Here is a 15,352-nt window from a genome sequence, read left to right on the forward strand (position 1 = left end):
CCCCTCCGGCCCCTGACCGCCCCGCCCCGCCGCCCCCCCTTCCTCGCCGCCATGCCCCTCGAGCCCCCCCTGCTGCCCGGGGCGGTGCCCCTGCCCCTGCCCCCGCCCGTCCTGCCCCCCATCGCCCGCCCGGCCCCGCCAGGCCCCTCCTGGGGCTCCCCGGTGCGGAGGGCAAGGAGAGAGGCGGAGATGTCTGACGAGGCAAGTGGGGCAGAGTCTGTCCGTCTGTCTGTCCGTCTGTCCGTCTGTCTGTCTGTCTGTCCATCTGTCCGTCTGTCCGTCTGTCCGTCTGTCTGTCTGTCTGTCTGTCCATCCGTCTGTCCTTCTGTCCTTCTGTCCGTCCGTCTGTCTGTCTGTCCATCTGTCCTTCTGTCCTTCTGTCCGTCTGTCCGTCTGTCCGTCCATCCGTCTGTCTGTCTGTTTGTCTGTCTGTCCATCTGTCCGTCTGTCTGTCTGTCTGTCTGTCTGTCTGTCCATCCGTCTGTCTGTCCGTCTGTCCGTCTGTCTGTCTGTCTGTCCGTCCATCTGTCTGTCTGTCTGTCTGTCCATCTGTCCGTCTGTCCGTCTGTCTGTCTGTCTGTCTGTCTGTCTGTCTGTCTGTCCATCTGTCCTGCTGTCCTTTTCTCTGTCTATCTTTCCTTCTGTCCATCTGTCCCTTTCACTGTCCTTCTGTCTTTCTGTTCTTTTCTCTTTCCATCTGTCCTTCTGACTTTCTGTTCTTTTCTCTGTCCATCTGTCTGTCCGTCCATCTGTCTGTCTGTCCATCTGTCTGTCTGTCCTTCTGTCCTTTTCTCTGTCCATCTTTCCTTCTGTCCATCTGTCCCTTTCACTGTCCTTCTGTCTTTCTGTTCTTTTCTCTGTCCATCTGTCCTTCTGACTTTCTGTTCTTTTCTCTGTCCATCTGTCCTTCTGTCCATCTCTTTCTGTCCGTCTGTCTTTCTGTCCGTCTGTCCTTCTGTCCTTTTCTCTGTCCATCTTTCCTTCTGTCCATCTGTCCCTTTCACTGTCCTTCTGTCTTTCTGTTCTTTTCTCTGTCCATCTGTCCTTCTGACTTTCTGTTCTTTTCTCTGTCCATCTGTCCTTCAGTCCATCTGTCTTTCTGTCCTTTTCTCTCTTTCTGTCCATCAGTCCATCTGTCCTTTTCTCTGTCTTTTTGTCCGTCTGTACTTCGCTCTTTCTGTCTTTCTGTCCTTCTGTCTGAGTCTCTGTGTTTGTCCCTCTCTCCCTGTCTCTCTCCCTGTGTCTCCCTGCTCTCTGTCTGTCCTGCGTTGTCCCAGCTGGGTCTCTCTCCCTGTGTCTCCCTGCTCTCTGTCTGTCCTGCGTTGTCCCAGCTGGGCCTGTCTCCCCGGCTCTCTGCCTTCAGCTCTGTTTGCCGATGTCCCGCCAGCCCGTCTCTCTCTCAGCCTGTCTCTTGACTTGCAGGAGGAAGAGGAGGTGGAGACAGCTCTTCCGGCAGGAGAGAGGAAGGAGGTCAGTGCTGGTCCCACCCTGCCCCCTGTCCTGTCTGTGGTGGAGTTTCGCCGTCTTGTCTGTCCCTGGGTCTCAGTGTCTCTCTCTCTTTCAGCCCTGTCTGTCAGTGTCTCTCTCTCGGCCTGCTGTCTGTCTGTCCCTGCCTCTCTGTCTCTCTCTCTTTCAGCCCTGTCTGTCAGTGTCTCTCTCTCGGCCTGCTGTCTCCCTGTCCCTGGGTCTCAGTGTCTCTCTCTCTTTCAGCCCTGTCTGTCAGTGTCTCTCTCCTCCTCCTCTCTGTCCTCAGTGTGTCTCTCTCCTCCTCCTCTCTGTCCTGTGGTGTCCAGGCAGTGTGTCTCTCTCCTCCTCCTCCTCTCTGTCCTGTGGTGTCCAGGCAGTGTGTCTCTCTCCTCCTCCTCCTCTCTGTCCTGTGGTGTCCAGTGGGTCAGTATTAGTGGGCTACACCCAGGCTCACTCCCTGCGAGTGTGATCTCAGCAGAGTCTCTGTGCTCTTGGGACACTTGACTCACCTGTCTCTCTCTTTCTCTCCCTGTGCTGTCCCTCTCCTGCCCCCTCTCTCCCTCCTCGGACTCCAGCTGGAGGAGGTCCAATCACCACCTCCTGTGAGACAGAAGAAAAAGAAGGTGGGTGATGCTCTGATCCTCTCTTTACTCCTGTCCAGTGTCCAATCAGTGTGTGTGTATGAACCCCTCTCTCTCTCAGTGCAGTGTTCATGTCCTGGAGTGTCCAGTCAGTGTGTCTGTATGAACCCCTCTCTCTCTCAGTGCAGTGTTCATGTCCTGGAGTGTCCAGTCAGTGTGTCTGTATGAACCCCTCTCTCTCTCAGTGCAGTGTTCATGTCCTGGAGTGTCCAGTCAGTGTGTCTGTATGAACCCCTCTCTCTCTCAGTGCAGTGTTCATGTCCTGGAGTGTCCAGTCAGTGTGTCTGTATGAACCCCTCTCTCTCTCTCTCAGTGCAGTGTTCATGTCCTGGAGTGTCCAGTCAGTGTGTCTGTATGAACCCCTCTCTCTCTCAGTGCAGTGTTCATGTACTGGAGTGTCCAGTCAGTGTGTCTGTGTGAACCCCTCTCTCTCTCAGTGCAGTGTTCATGTACTGGAGTGTCCAGTCAGTGTGTCTGTGTGAACCCCTCTCTCTCTCAGTGCAGTGTTCATGTACTGGAGTGTCCAGTCCGACTCTTAACGTGACTCTCCTGTCTCTGCTTCAGAAGCGCCGATGCGTCTTTTTGATGTCCCTGAGCTGCGTGTCGGTGGAGCCAGAAGACCAGGACGAGCCGATGGAGACCGTAGCTCAGGAGAGGAAGAGCGAGGGAGAGGAGGAGCTGGCTGCCGGGAAGGACAAGAGGAGGAAGAGGAGGTGCAGGTGAGCAGACAGGGGGGCGCCGCCTGGTCGTGTCTGTGATTCAAGGAGGAGTCTCCTCTTGCTGTTTGATGTCATGGTGACGTCTGTGTCTGTGTCCCTCACACCTGCAATAACAATATTCTTTCCAGGTTCCTTTCCTGGTTCTGTGCCGGCTAAGATCTGGACTGGACTGGACTGGACTGGACTGGACTGGAGCTGAGGGACACCAGACGGAACTGGACAGGAGCCTAGGGACACCAGACTGGACTGGACCGGAGCTGAGAGACACCAGACTGGACTGGACTGGAGCTGAGGGACCCCAGACTGTGCTGGACCGAAGCTGAGGGACCCCAGTCTGGACCGAAGCTGAGGGACCCCAGACTGTGCTGGACCGAAGCTGAGGGACCCCAGTCTGTGCTGGGCCGAAGCTTAGGGACACCAGACTGTGCTGGACCGAAGCTGAGGGACCCCAGTCTGTGCTGGACCGAAGCTGAGGGACCCCAGACTGTGCTGGACCAAAGCTGAGGGACCCCAGTCTGGACCGAAGCTGAGGGACCCCAGTCTGTGCTGGACCGAAGCTGAGGGACCCCAGTCTGGACTGCACTGGAGCTGAGGGACACCAGACTGGACTGGAGCTGAGAGACACCAGACTGGACTGGAGCTGAGGGGCCCCAGACTGGACTGGACCGGAGCTGAGAGACACCAGACTGGACTGGAGCTGAGAGACACCAGACTGGACAGGACCAAAGCTGAGGGACCCCAGACTGTGCTGGACCGAAGCTGAGGGACCCCAGTCTGGACTGCACTGGAGCTGAGGGACCCCAGTCTGGACTGGACTGGAGCTGAGAGACACCAGACTGGACTGGACTGAAGCTTGTAATTTTTATTCTTTTGTTAGGGATCAATAAAAAAAAAATAAAAAAAAATCTGTTTAGCTTTTGGTTTTTTCCCTCCCCCCCCCCCCCCAAGGCTGCTGCTGGGAGAGGTGTGAGTGGGGCCAGCAGGGGGCGCTCTCACCCTGCGGTCTGTGTGGGTCCTGATGCCCCAGTATAGTGACGGGGGACACTGGACTGTAAACAGGCGCCGTCAAACCGAGGTCCTGACTCTCTGTGCTCATTAACAATCCCGGGGTGTTTCTGGAGAAGAGTAGGGGTGTTACCCCAGTGTCCTGGCCTGATTCCCCCCCTGGTCTTGACCCATCATGGCCTCCTAATCACCCCCCCCCTCTCTGAACTGGCTCCATCCCTCTGCTCTCCTCCCCACTGAGAGCTGCTGTGTGCTGAGCGGACTGGAGCATCATCCAGGGGGGGGCTGCACACTGGGGGGGCTGGAGGGGATCCCCCTGACCTGGGAAGAGCTCTGAGGGGAGGGTCCAGACTTATTAATTATTATTATTATTCATGCTGCACTGGGCTTCAGTCCTGGCAGTGAGAGGGGGACTCTGTGATCAGGACAGATACTTATGACTGTATAATAACACACGATAGAAATGGAAAACAGGGTAGCGCTGTAGTCTCTTCGAAACGTTTTGAACTGCCAGAAGAAGTTTTCACAACCCGGACTCGTGAAGGTACAGGTCTTCTCCCATCGTCCGGAGCAAGGTGTATCGTGTCCTGGTGATTTCTCCCGTTTCGAACGGAGTCCAATGTCGCGTTTCTACTTTATTAGAGAGAGGCACTGAACATCCTGTGATGGACTGGTGTCCTGTCCAGGTTGTGTGAGTGTGTGTGTGTCCTGTGATGGACTGGTGGCCTGTCCAGGGTGTGTGAGTGTGTGTGTGTCCTGTGATGGACTGGTGTCCTGTCCAGGGTGTGTGAGTGTGTGTGTGTGTCCTGTGATGGACTGGTGTCCTGTCCAGGGTGGGTGAGTGTGTGTGTCCTGTGATGGACTGCTGCCCTGTCCAGGGTGTGTGAGTGTGTGTGTGTGTCCTGTGATGGACTGGTGTCCTGTCCAGGGTGGGTGAGTGTGTGTGTGTCCTGTGATGGACTGCTGTCCTGTCCAGGGTTTGTATGTGTGTCCTGTGATGGACTGGTGTCCTGTGATGGACTGGTGTTCTATCCAGGGTGTGTGTGTCCTGTGAAGTACTGGTGTCCTGTCCAGGGTGTGTGTGTCCTGTGATGGACTGGTGTCCTGTGATGGACTGGTGTTCTATCCAGGGTGTGTGTGTCCTGTGATGGACTGGTGTCCTGTCCAGGATGTGTGAGTGTGTGTGTGTCCTGTGATGGACTGGTGTCCTGTCCAGGGTGTGTGAGTGTGTGTGTGTCCTGTGATGGACTGCTGTCCTGTCCAGGGTTTGTATGTGTGTCCTTTGATGGACTGGTGTTCTGTCCAGGGTGTGTGTGTCCTGTGATGGACTGGTGTCCTGTCCAGGGTGTGTGTGTGTCCTGTGATGGACTGGTGTCCTGTGAAAGACTGGTGTCCTGTCCAGGGTGTGTGTGTGTCCTGTGATGGACTGGTGGATCACAATATTAATTCTCCTCCTTGATTCCCTCCTTCATCGCCAGAGTGAAAGCGGGACACGGCAGTAAAAGCTCAGCCCTGCGGGTGGTGGTCCTCTTGGCCACACTGGGGAGCTGTGGCCCCACGGGGGGGTTATGTTCAAGTCCCGCTGGGAATCGCACCGACGCGGCGGAGTTCGTGAACTTCCCAGACACCAAAAAAATGAGAGAGAGAAAAAAGGTCGTTTTCGGGGTTCAAGAAGCAACCCCGAGATTCAGAGAGTTTCCCCGCTGAGCTTACTCTGCCGAAAACACGCAGGTTTTATTTTTTTCCCGTGCCCCCCCCCCACACACACACAGGCCGTTTCTGTAGCGTGAAGTTGTGTTTTTTTGCGCGGCGGTCGATGAGGGGCGAAATTTTATTTATTTATTTTTTCCCCACGGTCTGAAACAGAAACGGCCGGGTGGTGTTGTAGAGAGGTCGACGTGCCTGGGTTTCCTCGTCTACCGAAGCCCGTTTTTTTTGGGGGGGGGGGTCGTGAGGTCCCACGCAGCGCTCGGAAAAGAAAATGGCGTCTCTTTTCCCCGCAGGACGGGGGGGACCCGTGTTTTTTGGACGTGGCGTGGCCCGAAATGTCCGCCCTTGGGCGCTAGAGGGGGGTGGAGGTTGGTCTTTCTTTGACTTAGGGGTCGGGGGGGGTGCTACTTTCACTGAACCCCACCCCACGGAAACCCGTGTTGGACGTGGGGGTGCTGAATGCGCCCTCGACGTGATTTTGTCTTTAAATTCAAGTGCAGCTTTTGTCACCCTTGGGCCGGAAACAGCTGGACCCGTTTCCCCTGCCTGTCCGAGGTGGCGACTACCGGGGTCGTACAGGGACACCCGGCTGGCCGCCGAGAGTTGGAAAAATAAAATGTCCGCCCCCCCAAAAAAAACAACCGCGAAAAATGGCGGCCATTTTTGTTTCGCGGCCGAGCCGTGAGCGCGTCGGGGGCTGACGTCACGGGGGCGTCACAATGAGCCGCCTGACGTCACAGAGCGGCGGATTCTAGCGGGGGGCGGCGCCGGAGCCCCGTGAGCTCAGAGGAGTGAAGAGAGAGGAGGAGGAAAGAACTATATAGCGCTTAATAAACAGAATCGCTCTTCAGTATCCCCGTGAAATCGGTAAGTCAGTCAAAAGCGCCGCTGGCAAGAACTAACAAAGTAAGTGGAGAAATAAGTTGTTTTTTTTTTTACCGTTACTCCACTTTTATGGGTGTGATCGTGCTGTAAAAAGATATTGAGAGGAGGTGCACCTCTACACAGAGGGTGGTGGGGGTGGGGAACAGGCCGCCCAGTCCGTGTGGTTGAAGCCGATACCCTGGCTCCTCTCCAGACACAGCTGGGTGAGCTCCTCCAGTCAGGACAGGAGGCTCTACTGTACACAGAGGGTGGTGGGGGTGGGGAACAAAGCCGATACCCTGGCTTCTCTCCAGACACAGCTGGGTGAGCTCCTCCAGTCAGGACAGGAGGCTCTTCTGTACACAGAGGGTGGCGAGGGTGGGGAACAAGCTGCCCAGCCCTGTGGTTGAAGCCGATACCTTGGCTTCTCTCCAGCCACAGCTGTGTGAGCTCCTCCAGTCAGGACAGGAGGCTCTACTGTACACAAAGAGTGGCGGGGGTGTGGAACAAAGCTGATACCCCGGCTTCTCTCCAGACACAGCTGGGTGAGGTCCTCCAGTTAGGACAGGAGGCTCTTCTGTACACAGAGGGGGGCGGGGGTGGGGAACAAGCCGCCCAGCTGTGTGGCTCCGCCCCCTCCCCTCCCCTCTGTGACTGGTTGTCTCGGCAGGACGATGGACCGACAGAGATGCCGCACGGCCGTGCGCGGTCGCAGCAGGACCCAGGCCCGGCGAGGCGTCGTAAGTCCACCCCTCCCGCCCGCCGTCCAGCGTCCAGCGTCCAGCCCTCCTCCGACTGGCCTCTCCGCCCCCAGCAGTGCTCGCTGTATTATAATAATAATAATAATAATAAACTTCACTGATAGAGCACCTTTCACACACATAGCAGCGCAAAGCGCTTGACAGACCAGGTCTCACGGTAACACCTCCAGACGAGGAGAGACACTTCCAGTGGTGATCTTGACTGAGGACACGCCTCGGCTCAAGAGACAGGGTCGCAGGTCCATTATAGCCTTCTGAGAGCACAGATTGCCTCTGAACGTCCCAGACTCTTACTGGACACACTGTACACACTCACCTGTCCAGACTCTCACTGGACACACTGTACACACTCACCTGTCCACACTCTTACTGGACACACTGGACACACTCACCTGTCCAGACTCTCACTGGACACACTGTACACACTCACCTGTCCACACTCTCACTGGACACACTGTAAACACTCACCTGTCCACACTCTCACTGGACACACTGTAGAGACTGCCCAAGGCCCCTAGTCTCGACACGACTGGGCTGGGCTATGTGGTCAGAGCTGTCTCGGAGATGGGCTGTTTGGCGTCTTCACAGGTCACACCGGTCAGGCCGAACCCGGACTGGCAGCGGGAGAGGTCCCGGCCCAAGTCCCGGTGCTTTTCCGTAAGTCTCACCTGGTCGCCTTCCGCGAGACTGGACCGGCCGCCCTGTGGTGGGCCCGGTGCCCCACATCTACCCTACAGCTCCCCACACTGACCCCTAAACTCCCGATACCCCACAGCTCCCCACACTGACCCCTAAACTCCAGATACCCTACAGCTCCCCACACTGACCCCTAAACTCCCGATACCCTACAGCTCCCCACACTGACCCCTAAACTCCCGATACCCTACAGCTCCCCACACTGACCCCTAAACTCCCGATACCCTACAGCTCCCCACACTGACCCCTAAACTCCCGATACCCTACAGCTCCCCACACTGAACCCTAAACTCCCGATACCCTACAGCTCCCCACACTGACCCCTAAACTCCCGATACCCTACAGCTCCCCACTCTGACCCCCACAGTCCTGATGGCCGAGAGGTCTCTGCTTGTTGTAGTGATTGAGTGAGCTCTGTGGACCTGACCTCTGTCTTGTGTCCTCGTTTCCAGCGTCTCCTAGTGGTCCGGCATTTCACACGACCTGAAGGTGAGATCTGGGGAGGAGACAGAGCACCCCCTAACACCCCTGAGCTGGGTTACAGGGTAAGACAGCTTCTTACTGTTGGACACACCTGTCCACACTCTTACTGGACACACTGGACACACTCGCCTGTCCGGACTCTTACTGGACACACTGGACACACTCACCTGTCCACACTCTCACTGGACACACTGTACACACTCACCTGTCCACACTCTCACTGGACACAGTGTACACACCTGTCCAGGCGTAGTCTGTGCTCCTCATCCCCCCTGCGTTGTGTCTCCCCCTCTCCCCGCTGGACAGAATCCTGTGGTGTCTTCGTGTCTCCCCGAGCTCGTCCAGAAGCTGGAGAGGGCGGCCGAGCTGCAGCTGGAGCTCCCGGGGTCGCCCGGCTCGTTCCGCTCGGTGTCCCCCCCCTCCTCGCCCGAGAGCCCCCTCCGCTCCCCGCCCCCGGCCCCCCCCTCCGGCCCCCTCAGGCCCCTGACCGCCCCGCCCCGCCGCCCCCCCTTCCTCGCCGCCATGCCCCTCGAGCCCCCCCTGCTGCCCGGGGCGGTGCCCCTGCCCCTGCCCCCGCCCGTCCTGCCCCCCATCGCCCGCCCGGCCCCGCCAGGCCCCTCCTGGGGCTTCCCGGTGCGGAGGGCAAGGAGAGAGGCGGAGATGTCTGACGAGGCAAGTGGGGCAGAGTCTGTCCGTCTGTCCGTCTGTCCGTCCATCTGTCCGTCTGTCCAATCTATCCTTCTGTCCATCTGTCCTTTTCTCTGTCCTGTCCTTCTGTCCTTTTCTCTGTCCTTCTGTCTTTCTGTTCTTTTCTGTGTCCATCTGTCTTTCTGTCCTTTTCTGTCTTTCTGTCTTTTTCTGTCTTTCTATCCATCACTCTATCTATCCTTTTCTCTGTCCATCTGTCCTTCTGTCCATCTGTCTTTCTGTCCTTTTCTGTCTTTCTGTCCTTTTCTCTGTCTTTTTGTCCATCTGTACTTCTCTCTTTCTGTCTTTCTGTCCTTCTGTCTGAGTCTCTCTTTTTCTCTGTGTCTGTCCCTCTCTCCCTGTCTCTCTCCCTGTGTCTTTCCATGTCTCCCTGCTCTCTGTCTGTCCTGCGTTGTCCCAGCTGGGTCTGTCTCCCTGTGTCTCTCCGTGTGTCCCCCTGCTCTCTGTCTGTCCTGCGTTGTCCCAGCCGGGTCTCTCTCCCTGTGTCTCTCCGTGTGTCTCCCTGCCTGTCTCTCTGTCTGTCCTGCGTTGTCCCAGCTAGGTCTCCCTCCCTCCTCTCTCTCTCCGTGTGTCTCCCTGCTCTCTGTCTGTCCTGCGTTGTCCCAGCTGGGTCTCTCTCCCTGTGTCTCTCCGTGTGTCTCCCTGCTCTCTGTCTGTCCTGCGTTGTCCCAGCTGGGCCTCTCTCCCTGTGTCTCTCCGTGTGTCTCCCTGCTCTCTGTCTGTCCTGCGTTGTCCCAGCCAGGTCTCTCTCCCTGTGTCTCTCCGTGTGTCTCCCTGCCTGTCTCTCTGTCTGTCCTGCGTTGTCCCAGCTAGGTCTCCCTCCCTCCTCTCTCTCTCCGTGTGTCTCCCTGCTCTCTGTATGTCCTGCGTTGTCCCAGCTGGGTCTCTCTCCCTGTGTCTCTCCGTGTGTCTCCCTGTCTGTCTCTCTGTCTGTCCTGCGTTGTCCCAGCTGGGCCTGTCTCCTCTGCTCTCTGACTTCAGCTCTGTTCGCCGATGTCCCGCCAGCCCGTCTCTCTCTCAGCCTGTCTCTTGACTTGCAGGATGAAGAGGAGGTGGAGACAGCTCTTCCGGCAGGAGAGAGGAAGGAGGTCAGTGCTGGTCCCACCCTGCCCCCTGTCCTGTCTGTGGTGGAGTTTTGCCGTCTTGTCTGTCCCTGGGTCTCAGTGTCTCTCTCTCTTTCAGCCCTGTCTGTCAGTGTCTCTCTCGTCCTGCTGTCTGCCTGTCCCTGCCTCTCTGTCTCTCTCTCTTTCAGCCCTGTCTGTCAGTGTCTCTCTCCTCCTCCTCTCTGTCCTCAGTGTGTCTCTCTCCTCCTCTCTGTCCTGTGGTTTCCAGTGGGTCAGTATTAGTGGGCTACACCCAGGCTCACTCACTGCGAGTGTGATCTCAGCAGAGTCTCTGTGCTCTTGGGACACTTGACTCACCTGTCTCTCTCTTTCTCTCCCTGTGCTGTCCCTCTCCTGCCCCCTCTCTCCCTCTTTGGACTCCAGCTGGAGGAGGTCCAATCACCACCTCCTGTGAGACAGAAGAAAAAGAAGGTGGGTAATGCTCTGATCCTCTCTTTACTCCTGTCCAGTGTCCAGTCAGTGTCCAGTCAGTGTGTCTGTATGAACCCCTCTCTCTCTCTCAGTGCAGTGTTCATGTACTGGAGTGTCCAGTCAGTGTGTCTGTATGAACCCCTCTCTCTCTCAGTGCAGTGTTCATGTACTGGAGTGTCCAGTCAGTGTGTCTGTATGAACCCCTCTCTCTCTCAGTGCAGTGTTCATGTACTGGAGTGTCCAGTCAGTGTGTCTGTATGAACCCCTCTCTCTCTCAGTGCAGTGTTCATGTACTGGAGTGTCCAGTCCGACTCTTAACGTGACTCTCCTGTCTCTGCTTCAGAAGCGCCGATGCGTCTTTTTGATGTCCCTGAGCTGCGTGTCGGTGGAGACAGAAGATCAGGACGAGCCGATGGAGGTGGCGGAGACCGTAGCTCAGGAGAGGAAGAGCGAGGGAGAGGAGGAGCAGGCTGCCGGGAAGGACAAGAAGAGGAAGAGGAGGGGCGGGTGAGCAGACAGGGGGGTGCCGCCCGGTCATGTCTGTGATTCAAGGAGGAGTCTCCTCTTGCTGTTTGATGTCATGGTGACGTCTGTGTCTGTGTCCCTCACACCTGCAATAACAATATTCTTTCCAGGTTCCTTTCCTGGTTCTGTGCCTGCTAAGATCTGGACTGGACTGGACTGGACTGGACTGGACTGGAGCTGAGGGACACCAGACGACTGGACTGGAGCCTAGGGACACCAGACTGGACTGGACCGGAGCTGAGAGGCACTAGACTGGACTGGAGCTGAGGGACACCAGACTGTGCTGGACCGAAGCTGAGGGACCCCAGTCTTGACTGAAGCTGAGGGACCCCAGACTGTGCTGGACCGAAGCTGAGGGACCCCAGTCTGTGCTGGACCGAAGCTGAGGGACCCCAGTCTGTGCTGGACCGAAGCTGAGAGACCCCAGACTGTGCTGGTCTGAAGCTGAGGGACTGCAGACTGGACTGCACTGGAGCTGAGGGACACCAGACTGGACTGGACTGGAGCTGAGGGGCCCCAGACTGCACTAGACTGGAGCTGAGAGGCCCCAGACTGGACTGGACCAAAGCTGAGGGACCTCAGGCTGTGCTGTACCGAAGCTGAGGGACCCCAGACTGTGCTGGACCGAAGCTGAGGGACCCCAGACTGGACTGGACCAAAGCTGAGGGACCCCAGTCTGGACCGAAGCTGAGGGACCCCAGTCTGTGCTGGACCGATGCTGAGGGACCCCAGTCTGGACTGAAGCTGAGGGGTCCCAGACTGGACTGATGACCTTTTGTTAAGCATCAATAAATTTTTAAAAAAAAATATCTGTTTAGCTTTTGGTTTTTTCCCTCCCCCCCCCTAAGATTGCTGCTGGGAGAGGTGTGAGTGGGGCCAGCAGGGGGCGCTCTCACCCTGCGGTCTGTGTGGGTCCTGATGCCCCAGTATAGTGAGGGGGGACACTGGACTGTAAACAGGCGCTGTCCTTCGGATGAGACGTCAAACCGAGGTCCTGACTCTCTGTGCTCATTAACAATCCCGGGGTGTCTCTGGAGAAGAGTAGGGGTGTTACCCCAGTGTCCTGGCCTGATTCCCCCCCTGGTCTTGACCCATCATGGCCTCCTAATCACCCCCCCCTCTCTGAACTGGCTCCATCCCTCTGCTCTCCTCCCCACTGAGAGCTGCTGTGTGCTGAGCGGACTGGAGCATCATCCAGGTGGGGCTGCACACTGGGGGGGCTGGAGGGGATCCCCCTGACCTGGGAAGAGCTCTGAGGGGAGAGTCCAGACTTATTAATTATTAATATAAGAAGTTTTCACAACCCGGACTCGTGAAGGTACAGGCTCCCTTAATCCAAATGGGAATAGGAGTTCTTTTTTTCTTTCTTTTCCGGACGTCAGTTGTATCGTGTCCTGGTGATTTCTCCCGTTTCGAACGGAGTTTAATGTCGCGTTTCTACTTTATTAGAGAGAGGCACTGAACTTTGGGGAACGTGACATCCACCCAGTATTACTAGTAGGTTGATAAATATAAATGTTATTTTTCCCCCCGTATTATACCTCGCGAAATATAACGATGGCCAACTCCTTAAGTCGAAATTTAAACCCTTATCAGCTACAAGACAGTCCGTCAACATCGCCGACCTTCGGTATGACGTTAGCCGAAGGGGGTAGGGTAAGTACGTCACAGCCGGGGGAAGCCCCTATCACGTGAGAGGGGTGCGGCGGGCGATGAGCCCCCGGGAGCGAAGAGAAGCTGATTTGCGTGGGGTGTGGAAACACTACACGACCGGGCAAGCGAGCCGTTTTTTTTTGTTAGTTTTTTTCCAGAACATCAGAACAACTGCAGAGATGACCATCGATCCACTCCGGACGTTTCCTTTTTTGTCCTCTTTGGCCTCCAAAATAAAAAAAAAAACTGGGATCCATCGTGGCGTTGCCAAATTAAAACGTCGACCACATTTCGGGCTTTCGTGGTGTCCATGATGAAACCGTCATGGTTGTGTAAGGATACGTTACGTCACAGACCGGCGGCGCTCGGGCGTGAGGACTATCGTTACGTTTTTGAAACGGGCATGTCAGACAAGATCTCTGACAAGATCTCCGAAAAACCCAAACCTGTAAGATTCAATTTCAATTGAGTTTGTTTTATATAGCGCCTTTCACAACAAGAATGCCCCAAGGCCCCGAACAAAGGAGTTGTTCCACACCCCCGCCACCCTCTGTGTACAGTAGAGCCCCCTGTCCTGACTGGAGGAGCTCACCCAGCTGTGTCTGGAGAGAAGCCGGGGTATCGGCTTCAACCACAGGGCTGGGCGGCTTGGGCTTGTTCCCCACCTCCACCACCCTCTGTGTACAGTAGAGCCTCCTGTCCTGACTGGAGGAGCTCAGCCAGCTGTGTCTGGAGAGAAGCCAGGGTATCGGCTTCAACCACAGGGCTGGGCAGCTTGTTCCCCACCCCCACCCCCTTCTGGGTACAGTAGAGCCTCCTGTCCTGACTGGAGTGACAGTAGAGATGGGGTTCATGGGTTATCTGGAGGGGGACTTCGCTCCAACAAAACGCCCAGCCCTGCTGCTCCTACCTCGGACGGAAGACACTTTCCCCAGCTGCTCCATCGTCTTCTCCCTGCGGGAGACCGGCCGCCTGCCGGATCGGGGGGCGCTGTCGTCGGGGCGGGCCGCGGCCCCCTACGTCGAGGGGCTCACGGGGGGGGGGGCGCCCTGCTCGACGTCTGCACCGGCGCCGCGTTCTCTGCCGCCGCCAGCACCGCCACCACCGGCGTCGGGCCGCAGGCCTCACCTGGAGGCAACACACCGGCTTCTTTTAACAGATCACCTCGGGAATCGGGAACAACGGAGCTGTGTGCGGCCGTCTGTACGGAGGGGTTCAGCGCGGGGGGGCTCCGGGCTCGGGTCTGGACCCGGGGGGGGGACTGTCTGTGTGGAGTCTGCATGGTCTACCTGTGTTCTCCGGGTCCAAACACAGGCTTTTGGGCTAATTGGCTTCTGGGAAAACTGGACCTGGTGTGTGTGTGTCCTGTGATGGACTAGTGTCCTGTCCAGGGTGTGTGAGTGTGTCTGTGTCCTGTGATGGGCTGGTGTCCTGTCCAGGGTGTGTGAGTGTGTGTGTGTGTCCTGTGATGGACTGCTCTCCTGTCCAGGGTGTGTGAGTGAGTGTGTGTGTGTCCTGTGATTGACTGCTGCCCTGTCCAGGGTGTGTGAGTGAGTGTGTGTGTGTCCTGTGATGGACTGGTGTCCTGTCCAGGGTGTGTGAGTGTGTGTGTCTGTGTGTCCTGTGAGGGACTAGTGTCCTATCCAGGTTGTGTGTGTGTGTCCTGTGATGGACTGGTGTCCTGTCCAGGGTGTGTGAGTGTGTGTGTCTGTGTGTCCTGTGAGGGACTAGTGTCCTATCCAGGTTGTGTGTGTGTGTCCTGTGAGGGACTGGTGTCCTGTCCAGGGTGTGTGTGTGTGTGTCCTGTGATGGACTGGTGTCCTGTCCAGGGTGTGTGAGTGAGTGTGTCTGTGTGTCCTGTGATGGACAGATGGTACCCAGCCTGGACACCCATGAGACACTGTCTTCCTCAGAAGACTCTCACGGAGGGCACACTGTCCCTAACCCGGGTCCAGAAGAAACTACAGTGATCTATAATTCCTGCGCCTCGGAAGGGGTTATGACGTCTATGTCCGGCGCCCGCGCCCGCGGACCGGCGGTTCGTCGTCGCGCTCCGCAGCTCGAGCTTCGGTGCGAGGCAGGGCGGGAGGGAGTCGATGTGGCCTCGGCGCCATCTTTGCTGGTGAGTCAATTGTGACCGTTGCGGTACAATAAACCATCAATAAACCTTTTCCCACCCCGACCAGTTTTTCTGTCGCGGCCCACGTCCCTTACAATCGACAAACTATAAAAAAACAGTAGCCCTTCGCAACATCACACGCCATTTTTTTTTTATTTTAAACGTCCGTTAGATACGCAGGTGGCTCGATACCTGTCTTAACCTCGCCGGCGTCTTTATACCTGCAAGTGAATTTTATTTGGGGTCCCTCAGAATTGTGACAGAAATGTCAGTGAACCACAATAAAAAACGAAACTTTTTTTTTAAAGGCGATGAATGGATTTTAAGAGTAACCGTGTAGCGACTGACGTAAGGAAAAAAAAGTTGTCTTTCCCTACGAAGACGTTTTGGTACAGGACTTTCTTTAAATAACAGTTGTGCATAGCGTTTTACAAAACGTTGATGATGATCTTGGAGATAATTGCAA

General features: G+C 56.4%; 2 long non-coding RNA genes across 2 annotated transcripts; both read left to right on the forward strand.

Annotated features, from left to right (window-relative positions):
• The first annotated feature begins 1,420 nt into the window (after positions 1–1,420).
• Positions 1,421–2,823, forward strand: LOC138243423 (uncharacterized). Its single transcript, XR_011192122.1, has 3 exons — positions 1,421–1,470; positions 2,043–2,090; positions 2,673–2,823. It is a non-coding gene; the product is annotated as an uncharacterized lncRNA (long non-coding RNA).
• A 7,716-nt stretch (positions 2,824–10,539) lies between these two features.
• On the forward strand, positions 10,540–11,743 carry LOC138243184 (uncharacterized). The gene is made up of 3 exons (XR_011192023.1): positions 10,540–10,589; positions 10,933–11,096; positions 11,225–11,743. It is a non-coding gene; the product is annotated as an uncharacterized lncRNA (long non-coding RNA).
• Positions 11,744–15,352: the final 3,609 nt, after the last annotated feature.

Source organism: Lepisosteus oculatus, chromosome 14 (assembly GCF_040954835.1).
Source record: "Lepisosteus oculatus isolate fLepOcu1 chromosome 14, fLepOcu1.hap2, whole genome shotgun sequence".
Classification (NCBI taxonomy): Eukaryota; Metazoa; Chordata; class Actinopteri; order Semionotiformes; family Lepisosteidae; genus Lepisosteus; species Lepisosteus oculatus.